This window comes from Triticum aestivum, chromosome 3A, assembly GCF_018294505.1.
Source record: "Triticum aestivum cultivar Chinese Spring chromosome 3A, IWGSC CS RefSeq v2.1, whole genome shotgun sequence".
Classification (NCBI taxonomy): domain Eukaryota; kingdom Viridiplantae; phylum Streptophyta; class Magnoliopsida; order Poales; family Poaceae; genus Triticum; species Triticum aestivum.
In genome coordinates, this window is record NC_057800.1 from 188,759,609 (window position 1) to 188,772,761 (window position 13,153).

A 13,153-nucleotide genomic window follows, 5' to 3' on the forward strand; every position below is an offset into this window, starting at 1 on the left:
TTTTACCCAGGTTCGGCCCCTCACGGTGGAGGCAAAAGCCTACATCCTGCTTCATTGATATTGATGATGATGATCACCCTAACAAGGGTTCTCTATCTCGAGAGCTATTGAGTTGTCTGTCTAAACCTAACTTTTCAAAACCTGTGGAACCTGTCCCTCTTGGGGTGCCCCGCCCCTCCTTATATATGTTGAAGGGGCGGCTTACATGACTAGTTCTATTAGGATTAGGATTACTCTATTACAAGTGGAGTCCTAGTCTTGCTTCCTTTGTAAGGGAATATTCCTTATGCTTTCCTCTTAAGCCAGCCTACCATAACGTAAGCCGGTCTTCCATGAACCGCCTGTTGGGCCTCCGGGTCTTGTTGTTCCTCTGACTCACCTGCCGGGTTACCAATGAGTCACTAGGCCCAGCCGAGTCATTAGTGAGTGGAGAGATCCGGTCGGGTCACTTCGTGAGTCGCCAAGTCAGGGCGGGTCACCAGTGAGTCGCCAAGTCCGGCCAGGTCATACTTCAGGCCGGGTCATTCCACGGGGTATATCCCCGACATTAGCCCCCAATTTAATTTGGATTTATCCATGTTAAACTTATCCTGCAAAATAAACATGAGAACAAATTTGACAGGTTGTGCTCCGGGTTAAAAATTCTTGTAAGCCGGCACCTGATCATCTTGAAGTCCTTGTCATTTCCTTCTTCTAGAAAGTCTGGGTCAATAGGCCAGCTTCATAATCAATTTGCTGTCATTGGTTTCTCACAGAAAAATATTGTGAAGAATAATTCATTTGATTCAGCTACCAATGCTTAACAAAAAAATATTGGTCTTGAAATAGTCATCTGATTTTCAGCTGGCTTGAAGATGTAGAACTTGCCGGTTTATCATTGCCAAAATATCCGGTTTGTAAATATTGATAGCACCGGGTCATAATTGTTGCCGATGCCGGGTCATAGTTATTGGTGATGTCGAGTCATGATTGTTGGTGACACCGGGTCAATCTGGTTTGCTAAAAACTGAAAATTGGAAGATATTTCTCCCTTATATCCATATTACCTGTAGCCCCCAAGTCTTGAGAAGAACAAAGTGATGACTTAAGACTTGCTTCAATATAAATACTATCATTTTAAATAAATCCATGTTGTTCATCTCAGTCACTAGCAAAGACTGAATACTCCATATATATAGCCCCCAAGTGCCGGGTTGTCATGCTTGCAGCAACCTGGGACTTGTAATTGTCTTATGCTCATAAAAACTTCAACCAGTGTAGCCCCCAAGGGCCGGGTCATTATGCAATAAGGAGCAAGGACTTTATAGATATGATCATATAGACTTGAACAACAACGTGTAGCCCCCATCACAAGGTTAAGAGCCTTGTGCTTTACCAACTGAGCAGTGGACCCTTCAATATAACAGAATAAGGCTTGTGTACCTTGAATTTTTAACAAGAGCAATTGGTAGCCCCCAAGGGCCGGCTCATTATGATGTGATGACTCGAATCTTTAATAAGGCCAGTAAAAATGACTTTGCATTAGCCCCCAAGTGCCATGGTGCATGCTGGCAGTAACATGAGACTTGTATATTTGATGTAATCTCAATTTGAATAATGTAGCCCCCAAGTGCCGGGTCGTAAGCCTGCAGCGACTCGGGACTATTCTCTCCATTGTAGAATAAATCATATCCATTGATAAAATAATAGCCATTACGCTGAAGCGACTTTGAAAACCTCAATCATAATACTGGTATTGATAACCATAATAAAGATCCAGCCATGTTGGCTATGAAAGATTTGAATAATATAATCCGGTATGAAAGCCTCAATCATTTAATATCATCATGAAAATCTAGCCTTGAATACCTTATCGGTTGACAAGTAAATCTGGAGTTTAAATACTCAGTGGCTCTTGGCCAATAGCGACTTAATGCACATCCATTGTAATCCGGGATTTTTGTAACCCGGCGGCTTATAGCCTTTGTGAAAATCGATAATTTATGACCCTTTTGATGATGGGCTTGAACTTAATCCTTTATGTAAGTCATAGCTCTCCAAATCCTGTGATATTTGCTCACACTGCCGGCTTATCATACCTGTGCAGTAAGGGTGATCACCCAAAAATTTGAACACACAATGTTCTTTCTCCATTGTTATATATGGCTGACTTATAATATCATAAACCGTAAGGGGCAATATCCCAAACCTTAGAGCACAGCGCTTCCAAGTATATAAGATCTTCATACACTGGAGATTTATAGTCCACAGCCAGGCCGAGTTAATAAACACCGGATAATTTTTCATCATACACTGGCGACTTAACATCAAAAGCCAGGCCTTGTTAATAAACACTGGATAATTTCTCATACCGGCGACTTATAGTCGAAGACCAGGCCGGGTTAATGAACACCGGTTAAATATATGACTCAGAAGGCATTTATAAGCCTTATTGGTTTTTAACCATGTATCACTATGCCACAAAAGAAAAAAAAATCTCAAAAAGACATTCAAATCAAGCAACAGAAAAAATCCAAGGCTTTCATAGGCCGCCAAACCAAAATATCTTCTTCAATGAAACTAGCATTAGCCACTGGAAGGTACGCGCTTTCCATGAGCCGTCACTCACAATACCCAATCGACATTTTAACCCGGACAAGTTCAGTTCTTATTGAAAGATAGACTTGTCAGGAGTACGCGGGGTCAGAGTCGCTATCAGACATCACAGGCCGATTTATCCAAGTTCCAAGGAAGGCGGCTTTATAGCCTGAGCTTATCCGTGCTATCTGTAAAACCGTGCTCTCTCATGACATCCATCATTTTAACCTTAACAAGTTCAAATATGGCTGTTAAGAGTTCGATGGGTCAATCAGGATTACCCGATGGAGAAGCAGCTGGCATACAGGCAGGATAACCTGGGTTTTTAGGTGAATACACCTGGCTTCCAAGCCTGGCTTTTATAGCCTATCGCAAGGTTATGAACTCTTTGTTCTTTAGAACAAAAGAGCCCCCAAGTAATATTTTGAGCTGTGCTTAGCGGGTACCTATGCCTGAGTTGTGCTTTTGCAACAAACTCTCTTTGGTCCCTTTAATTTTTTCTGATAACTCGAACTTTTGCGAGAGATAATATTCTTCTTGAGTCAGAGTTTTAAACTGGATTTAAGAGCTTCAGAGCTTTTTGAGAGACAGATTTCCCTTGAGCCAGATTGTGAACCGGATATTAAGAGTTTCAGCGCTTTGTTGGAGATAGATTTCTCTTGAACCGGATTTTGAACCGAAATCCTTCTTTTTAAGCAGGAAATTTTCTGACGGCCTTTAAATATTCACCAATGAGGCAGTACTCCTGAGACCAGGTTGTTTTCCCTCCAATGATCCAGGGTTTTTGAATTTGCTGACAAAATTTGCTGAGCCATGTCATCGTAGCCCCCGAGTCTCAAGATGACTCGAGGAGTTGGCTTGAGATTCTTCATACTTAGCCCTGATATAAACCGACATATAACTGAACAGCGAACCACTGTCATATGTTGAAGCTGGAAGCAAGGTGGCAAGTTAATGATCTTCGCAACACTCATTGTATATCCTTGGCGCTGATAACGCAATGTGAATCCACGAAAACTTGAGGTCGATCATGGCGGGTTATAAGTGACTCCGTATGATTTGTGTCAGTAATCCGGCCATCGGTTTATCCCAACTGGCTGTTCTGAAGTTAACCAAACTATAGTGGCGGCGACTTGTGCTCCTGTCCATTGAGCCATCCAGTGCAGACGGCAGCTGACAATACATGATAATTTGCTCCAGAGTTGTTGGAAGAACATCGGGCTGCCCAAGCAGTGACTGGATTTATACTCAATAAGCAACTCATGCATACAGGTGCAGCCCGGTGTGTTGATGTAGACCATGCCGCGAGAAACGGACGACAAAGACAACCACGGCTTCAGAGGCGGCACAGACAGATGAGTCGGCCACGTTGTTGTAAACTGGTGTGGGCGGGAGAATCGGCAACGACGTTGTAAGCCGGTGCGGACGAGAGAGTCGTCCGCGGTGTTGGAAACGGCACAGACGCAGGCAAGTCGGCCATGGGCACGGACAATGAGTCAGTCGTGTGTGTTGATGTAGCGGGGGTGGCAATTTGCGCAGGACGAACGCTAGTGCAAAAATAATATTTGCCCCTTTTACGACACCTTTTTGTAAGGAATAATGGTCCTGCGAAAAATTATCATAGAACAAGTAATTGTTCTTTGATGAAAACAATATGTGTTAATAAAATAAACTTGGATGGATATCACCTGGTTTGCTCGGATGACGGATGATCCGCTCAACGTGATAGAAATGGCTCAGGCAGACCGGTGACTCAAAATAGCCCCGGCGGCTCAGAAGCGAGGGGAGACCGCGGAGGTGGGCGGCTCAGGTGTTGGGGAACGTTGCAGAAAACAAAAATTTTTCCTACGGTTTCACCAAGATCCATCTATGAGTTCATCTAGCAACGAGTGATTCGATTGCATCTACATACCTTTGTAGATCATGCGCGGAAGCGTTCAAAGAACGGGGATGAGGAAGGCGTACTCGACGTGATCCAAATCACCGGAGATCCTAGCACCGAACAGACGGCACCTCCGTGTTCAACACACGTACGGTCAGCGTAACGTCTCCTCCTTCTTGATACAGCAAGGGGGAAGGAGAGCTTGAGGAAGATGGCTCCGGCAGCAGCACGATGGCGTGGTGGTGATGGAGCTGCAGTACTCCGGCAGGGCTTGGCTAAGCTCTATGGAGGAGGAGGAGGTGTTGGAGAGGGAGAGGGAGGCACCAAAGGCGTGGGGTGAGAAGTCCTCCATCTCCCCACTATATATAGGGGGGCCTAGGGGGGGGGCGCCGGCCCTAGGAGATCCAATCTCCTAGGGGGGCGGCGGCCAAGGGAGGAATCCCTCCTCCCCAAGGCACCTAGGATGTGCCTTCCCCCTTTCGGACTCTTCCCTTCTTGAACCCTAGGCGCATGGGCCTCTTGGGGCTGGTGCCCTTGGCCCATATAGGCCAAGGCGCACCCCCTACAGCCCATGTGCCCCCCCGGGGCAGGTGGCCCCACCCGGTGGACCCCCGGGACCCTTCCGGTGGTCCCGGTACAATACCGGTGACCCCAAAACTTGTCTCGATGCCCGAAATAGCACTTCCTATATATAATTCTTTACCTCCGGACCATTCCGGAACTCCTCGTGACGTCCGGGATCTCATCCGGGACTCCGAACAACATTCGGGTTACTGCATATACATATCCCTACAACCCTAGCATCACCGAACCTTAAGTGTGTAGACCCTACGGGTTCGGGAGACATGTAGACATGACCGAGATCGCTCTCTGGTCAATAACCAACAGCAGGATCTGGATACCCATGTTGGCTCCCACATGCTCCTCGATGATCTCATCGGATGAAGCACGATGTCGAGGATTCAAGCAACCCCGTATACAATTCCCTTTGTCAATCGATATGTTACTTGCCTGAGATTCGATCGTCGGTATCCCAATACCTCGTTCAATCTCGTTACCGGCAAGTCACTTTACTCGTACCGTAATGCATGATCCCGTGGCCAGACACTTGGTCACTTTGAGCTCATTATGATGATGCATTACCGAGTGGGCCCAGTGATACCTCTCCGTCATACGGAGTGACAAATCCTAGTCTTGATCCATGTCAACCCAACAGACACTTTCGAAGATACCCGTAGTATACCTTTATAGTCACCCAGTTACGTTGTGACGTTTGGCACACCCAAAGCACTCCTACGGTATCCGGGAGTTACACGATCTCATGGTCTAAGGAAAAGATACTTGACATTGGAAAACTCTAGCAAACGAACTATACGATCTTATGCTATGTTTAGGATTGGGTCTTGTCCATCACATCATTCTCCTAATGATGTGATCTCGTTATCAATGACATCCAATGTCCATAGTCAGGAAAGCATGACTATCTGTTGATCAACGAGCTAGTCAACTAGAGGCTTACTAGGGACATGTTGGTGTCTTTTATTCACACATGTATTACGATTTCCGGATAACACAATTATAGCATGAATAAAGACAATTATCATGAACAAGGAAATATAATAATAATGATTTTATTATTGCCTCTAGGGCATATTTCCAACATCAGGCTCCACGCAACGCATTTTTAACTTCGTCCTATCTTTGAAATTCCCGGACGTGTATTTTTGCACCATGATCTCAGCGTGGCCTTCCTATGTCCATCTTAAGCCGGACAGATAAATAGTACTAGTAACAAAGTATCATCAGTAATGGAGTAATTGATTCATCACTTTGACTAGTCTTGTCTTTCACGTGATGGATGATGGTCCTTCTTGAAGATTACGCCATTGTGCTTCTTAATTAGCACTAGTAGTAAGTCTTTGGAGAGCAACTGCCATGGAGATACGGGACAACGGTCAGAGTGAAGCAGAGGTGGCCGTGGCCGCAGGCGGGGCCACTTCGCGACTCAGAGCAAAGGTATGGCGGCTTAGAGCAGAGGTATGGCCGGGTGTTGGCCGTTGTGGTGAAGACGGATTCGCCAGGGAAAAACGACCCGGAAGCGACTTGAAGGCGGTTGACGGCGGTTCGCAGGCGGGGCGCGACTCGACGGTAGCAGCGAGCCGGTCCGATGGATGGGTTGCAGACCCAGACAGTGGGGTCTGGGTCATAGTCAACTTTGCTTCTGCGTCTTGGTCCCCATTTTTTTTTTCAACTCCGTATCCTACTATTCAGGCTTCTTTTGGTTCATAGGATAGGATTATCATAGGAATATGAATCTTGTAGGAAATGAGATGACATGTATCTCAAATCCTATGAGTAGGAATAGGAAACAAGATGTCACTTGGTTGACACCAAAGGAATTTTTCCATTGAGTCTAGGCTCTTTTTTATTTTCCTATGAAATGTGGAGGATAGGAACCAATCCTATGTAGAAATAGGAATCCATTCCTATGAACCAAAGGGCTCTAAAGGAAAAAATCCTATAAGAATCCTATCCTCTAGAATTCCTATGAAATTCCTCTAAACCAAAGGAGGCCTCATCCTCGCGTATTCTTAATGCGCGAACCTTCCACGCTTCAACCCTGTCACATTATTGCCAGTTTTCTTGACCCCCGATAGAACATGCAACAAGCAGAAAGTACCTAAAAACACCATGTTTCTTGTTCAGTAATTTGTCTTCATGTCAGTTGTGGCCGGCTTGCCGTGATGTGAACAGTGGCAGTTGATTTTGTTCACTAATTTTGACTGACGAAGCACCTCCTTGTACACAGATTTGCTTTAGTAAGGAAAAATAGGGCTTAGTCCAAAAATAAGTTCTCCCGGGAGCTTGTGCATGTACGTGGCGATGTACTGGCCCTGAAAGATCACTTTTTTCCTCTCAAATGGATTTGACGCGGAGGTGCGTGCACCAGCTACAACTTCCATGAATCAGCAAAAAGTACGGCGATAACTCCTCGGGACTTAATATGCCTTTGGTCATGTGCAACAGTAACGAATCAACATAACTCCAAATTCATGTCAGTCTCTGCGACAGAAAACTATCGGTCAAATCTCCAAAAGACTCACGCTGGCTGCGCCTGTAACCCTAATTTCTCTTGGTCTTAGTCACGCATGTGCTTGTTGCGACTGCTCGTTGATGATGTAGATCCTCTTTATGCCGGCTCTTCGTCCGGACAATCGCGAGTTTCTCGCTCCATTGGAAAAAATCTCTTCAAGAACTCAACACCACTATGCGCTAGCCCCAACGGTGGGCGCTAACTGTCATGGAATTATCACAGCAGATGCCCTTAGTGTTAGGACTTAGTCGCGAGGCCAACGCATCTATGTGGTAGTTTGAGAGGGGTTGAGTGGGACGAGAGACGCGAGGTTTACCCAGGTTCGGCCCCTCACTTGGGACGTAAAAGCCTACATCCTGCTTCATTGATATTGATGATGATGATCACCCTTACAAGGGTGCTCTATCTCGAGAGCTATTGAGTTGTCTGTCTAAACCTAACTTGTCAAAACCTATGGAACCTGTCCCTCTTGGGATGCCCTGCCCCTCCTTATATATGTTGAAGGGGCGGCTTACATGACTAGTCCTATTAGGATTAGGATTACTCTATTACAAGTGGAGTCCTAGTCTTGCTTCCTTTGTAAGGGAATATTCCTTATGCTTTCCTCTTAAGCCGGCCTACCATAACGTAAGCCAGTCTTCCATGAACCGCCGGTTGGGCCTTTGGGTCTTGTCGTTCCTCTGACCCACCTGCCGGGTTACTAATGAGTCACCAGGCCCAGCCGAGTCATCAGTGAGTGGAGAGATCCGGACGGGTCACTTGTGAGTCGCCAAGTCAGGGCGGGTCACCAGTGAGTTGCCAAGTCCGGCCAGGTCATACTTCCGGCCGAGGTCATTCCACGGGGTATATCCCCGACAAGTCCCGTGCATCATTCGCGGGACGTAGAAGGCCAGCATGCACACCGAGACGCTGGCGAAAACGGCGCACGGCCGCCAGGCCGTGATAGAGCTCCTTCTAACGTGGTTAGGAGTCAGAGTGTGTCACGGTCCACGCAGCTTTCGCCGCCACCCACAGTAGTAGAAGCTTTGGCGCGCGCAGTTGCTCCTCGACTTTCCTCCTGCTGCAGAAAAGCTCGACGATTGGAGAGCCACCATCTGGAGCCTCGTTGGCGTTGCCAACAAAGATGAACCGCAACCAGCGGGGCCCTCAGGCCGGCGCTCCGTCGAGCCACCACGTACCAGTGGAGGAAGGATCAGAGGTGCCGCGGACACGATGCACTCTCCTCCCCCACGTCCATCGCCGTGGGTGCCGGTCTGTCGTGATGACGCTTGTGATAACATATCCATAGCGTTGTCCGACCCACGGACCCACCGCGATCAACACCAAGTTCTCCGAGAGCGAGCCCGTGAATACGCTCGAACCACCATCGAGCGCCGGCGCGATGCACGCCACCAATCAGATTGGCGGGCGGGGCCCATTATGGACCACCCAACATTGGGAGGCTCTAGCGGCCTGCCCTACGAGGTGGGTTGCCCACCCTTTACCCGTGAGCTACGGCAGTTCCAGTGGCCCTCTGATCCGTCCATTTTGCATCATGCTTTTATATTGATATTTATTGCATTATGGGTTGTTATTACACATTATGTCACAATATTTATGCCTATTCTCTCTTATTTTACAAGGTTTACATGAAGAGGGGGAATGCTGACAGCTGGAATTCTGGGCTGGAAAAGGAGCAAATATTAGAGACCTATTCTGCACATCTCCAAAAGTCCTGAAACTTCACGGGAGCACGTTTTAGAATATATAAAAAATATTGGGAAAAAGAAGTACCAGAGGGGGGCCACCCACCGTCCACGAGGGTGGGGGCGCGCCCTACCCCCTGGGCGTGCCCCCTGCCTCTTGGGCCCCTTGGCAGCCCTCTGATGCCCATCTTTGGCTATATGGAGTCTTTCGTCCAGGAAAAAAAATCATAAGCAAGCTTTCGGGAAGAAACTCCGCCGCCACGAGGCAGAACCTTGGCGGAACCAATCTAGGGCTCCGGCGGAGCTGTTCTGCCGGGGAAACTTCCCTCCGGGAGGGGGAAATCATCACCATCGATCCTCTCATCGGGAGGGGGTCAATCTCCATCAACATCTTCACTAGCACCATCTCATATGAAACCCTAGTTCATCTCTTGTATCCAATCTTTGTCCCAAAAACCTCAGATTGGTACCTGTGGGTTGCTAGTAGTGTTGATTTCTCCTTGTAGTTGATGCTAGTTGGTTTATTCGGTGGAAGATCGTATGTTCAGATCCTTTATGCATATTAATACCCCTCTTATTATGAACATGAATATGATTTGTGAGTAGTTACGTTTGTTCCTGAGGACATGGGAGAAGTCTTGCTATAAGTAGTCATGTGAATTTGGTATTCGTTCGATATTTTGATGAGATGTATGTTGTCTTTCCTCTAGTGGTGTCATGTGAATGTCGACTACATGACACTTCACCATTGTTTGGGCCTAGAGGAAGGCATTGGGAAGTAATAAGTAAGTGATGGGTTGCTAGAGTGAAAGAAGCTTAAACCCTAGTTTATGCGTTGCTTCGTAAGGGGCTGATTTGGATCCATATGTTTCATGCTATGGTTAGGTTTACCTTAATACTTATGTTGTAGTTGAGGATTCTTGCAATAGGGGTTAATAATAAGTGGGATGCTTGTCCAAGGAAGGGCATTACCCAAGCAACGGTCCACCCACATATCAAATTATCAAAGTACCGAACGCGAATCATATGAACGTGATGAAAACTAGCTTGACAATAATTCCCATGTGTCCTCGGGAGCGCTTTCCTTTATATAAGAGTTTGTCGAGGCTTGTCCTTTGCTACAAAAAGGATTGGGCCATCTTGCTGCACCTCATTTACTTCTATTACTTGTTACTCGTTACAAATTACCTTACCACAAAACTATCTGTTACCTATAATTTCAGTGCCTGCAGAGAATACCTTGCTGAAAACCGCTTATCATTTCCTTCTGCTCCTCGTTGGGTTCGATACTCTTACTTATCGAAAAGGCTACGATAGATCCCCTAAACTTGTGGGTCATCAAGACTCTTTTATGACGCTGTTGCCGGGGAGTGAAGCGCCTTTTGTAGGTGGAATTTGGTAAGGAAAAATTTATATAGTATGCTAAAATTTACTGTCACTTGTTACTATGGAACATAATCCTTTGAGGGGCTTGTTCTGGGTATCTTCACCCCGACCAATAGAGCAAAGAGCTTCTCCTCAACCTACTGAACCTACTGAAAATGTTTACTTTGAAATTCCTTCGGGTATGATAGAGAAACTGCTAGCTAATCCTTTCACAGGTGATGGAACATTACATCGCGATTTGCACCTAATCTATGTGGATGAAGTTTGTGGAATATTTCAGCTTGCAGGTATGCTCGATGATGTTATTAAGAAGAAGGTCTTCCCTTTATCTTTGAAGGGAAAGGCATTGACATGGTTTAGGCTATGTGATGATATGGGATCATGGAACTACAACCAATTGAAATTGGAATTTCATCAGAAGTTTTATCCTATGCATCTTGTTCACCGCGATCGTAATTATATATACAATTATTGGCTCGCGAAGGAGAAAGCATCGCTCAAGCTTGGGGGAGGCTTAAGTCAGTGTTATATTCATGCCCCAATCATGAGCTCTCAAGAGAAATTATTATTCAAAATTTTTATGCTCGGCTTTCTCTCGATAATCGCTCCATGCTCGATACTTCTTGTACTGGTTCTTTTATGATGAAGACTATTGAATTCAAATGGGATTTATTGGAAAGAATTAAATGCAACTCTGAAGATTGGGACCTCGATGAAGGTAAGGATTCAGGTATAACACCTAAGTTTGATTGTGTTAAATCTTTTATGGATACCGATGTTTTCCGTGAATTTAGCACTAAATATGGACTTGACTCTGAGATAGTAGCTTCTTTCTGTGAATCCTTTGCTACTCATGTTGACCTCCCTAAGGAGAAGTGGTTTAAATATAATCCTCCCATTGAAGTAAAAGTAGTTGAACCTATTAAAGTTGAAGAAAAGACTATCACTTATAATGATCCTGTTGTTTGATACGTCTCCAACGTATCTATAATTTTTGATTGCTCCATGCTATTATATTATCTATTTTGGATGTTAATGGGATTTATTTTACACTTTTATATCATTTTTTGGGACTAACCTACTAACCGAAGGCCCAGCCCAAATTGCTGTTTTTTTTGCCTATTTTAGAGTTTTGCCGAAAAGGAATATCAAACGGAGTCCAAATGGAATGAAACCTTCGGGAACGTGATTTTCTCAACGAACGTGATCCAGGAGACTTGGAGTGGGCGTCAAGAAACAATCTAGGAGGCCATGAGGCAGGGGGCGCGCCCTCCACCCTCATGGGCCCCTCGTTGCTCCACCGACCTACTTCTTCCTCCTATATATATCCACGTACCCCCCAAACATCCAGGAGCACCACGAAAACCTAATTCCACCGCCGCAACCTTCTGTACCCGAGAGATCCCATCTTGGGGCTTTTTTCGGAGCTCCGCCGGAGGGGGCATTGATCACGGAGGGCCTCTACATCAACTCCATGGCCTCTCCGGTGATGTGTGAGTAGTTTACTTCAGACCTTCGGGTCCATATTTATTAGCTAGATGGCTTCTTCTCTCTCTTTGGATCTCAATACAAAGTTCTCCTCGATCTTCTTGGATATCTATTCGATGTAATCTTCTTTTGCGGTTTGTTTGTCGAGATCCGATGAATTGTGGGTTTATGATCAAGTTTATCTATGAACAATATTTGAATCTCCTCTGTATTCTTTTATGTATGATTGGTTTATCTTTGCAAGTCTCTTCGAATTATCAGTTTGGTTTGGCCTACTAGATTGATCTTTCTTGCAATGGGAGAAGTGCTTAGCTTTGGGTTCAATCTTGCGGTGTCCTTTCCCAGTGACAGCAGGGGCAGCAAGGCATGTATTGTATTGTTGCCATCAAGGATAAAAAGATGGGGTTTATATCATATTGCATGAGTTTATCCCTCTACATCATGTCATCTTACTTAAAGCCTTACTTTGTTCTTATGAACTTAATACTCTAGATGCATGCTGGATAGCGGTCGATGTGTGGAGTAATAGTAGTAGATGCAGAATCATTTCGGTCTACTTGTCAGGGACGTGATGCCTATATACATGATCATACCTAGATATTCTCATAACTACCCACCGTAATACTTATGCTCTCGAGAGAAGCTACTAGTGAAACCTACGGCCCCCAGGCCTATCTTCCATCATATTAATCTTCCAAACACTTAGCTATTTCTATTGCCGTTTATTTTACTTTGCATTTTTTTCTCTTTATCATAAAAATACCAAAAATATTATCTTATCATATCTATCAGATCTCACTCTCGTAAGTGACTGTGAAGGGATTGACAACCCCTTTATCGCATTGGTTGCGAGGTTCTTATTTGTTTGTGTAGGTGTGTGGGACTCGAGCGTGATCTCCTACTGGATTGATACCTTGGTTCTCAAAAACTGAGGGAAATACTTACGCTACTTTACTGAATCACCCTTTCCTCTTCAAGGGAAAACCAACGCAGTGCTCAAGAGGTAGCATTGTTCCCACTGCTTATACTGAGAAACCACCT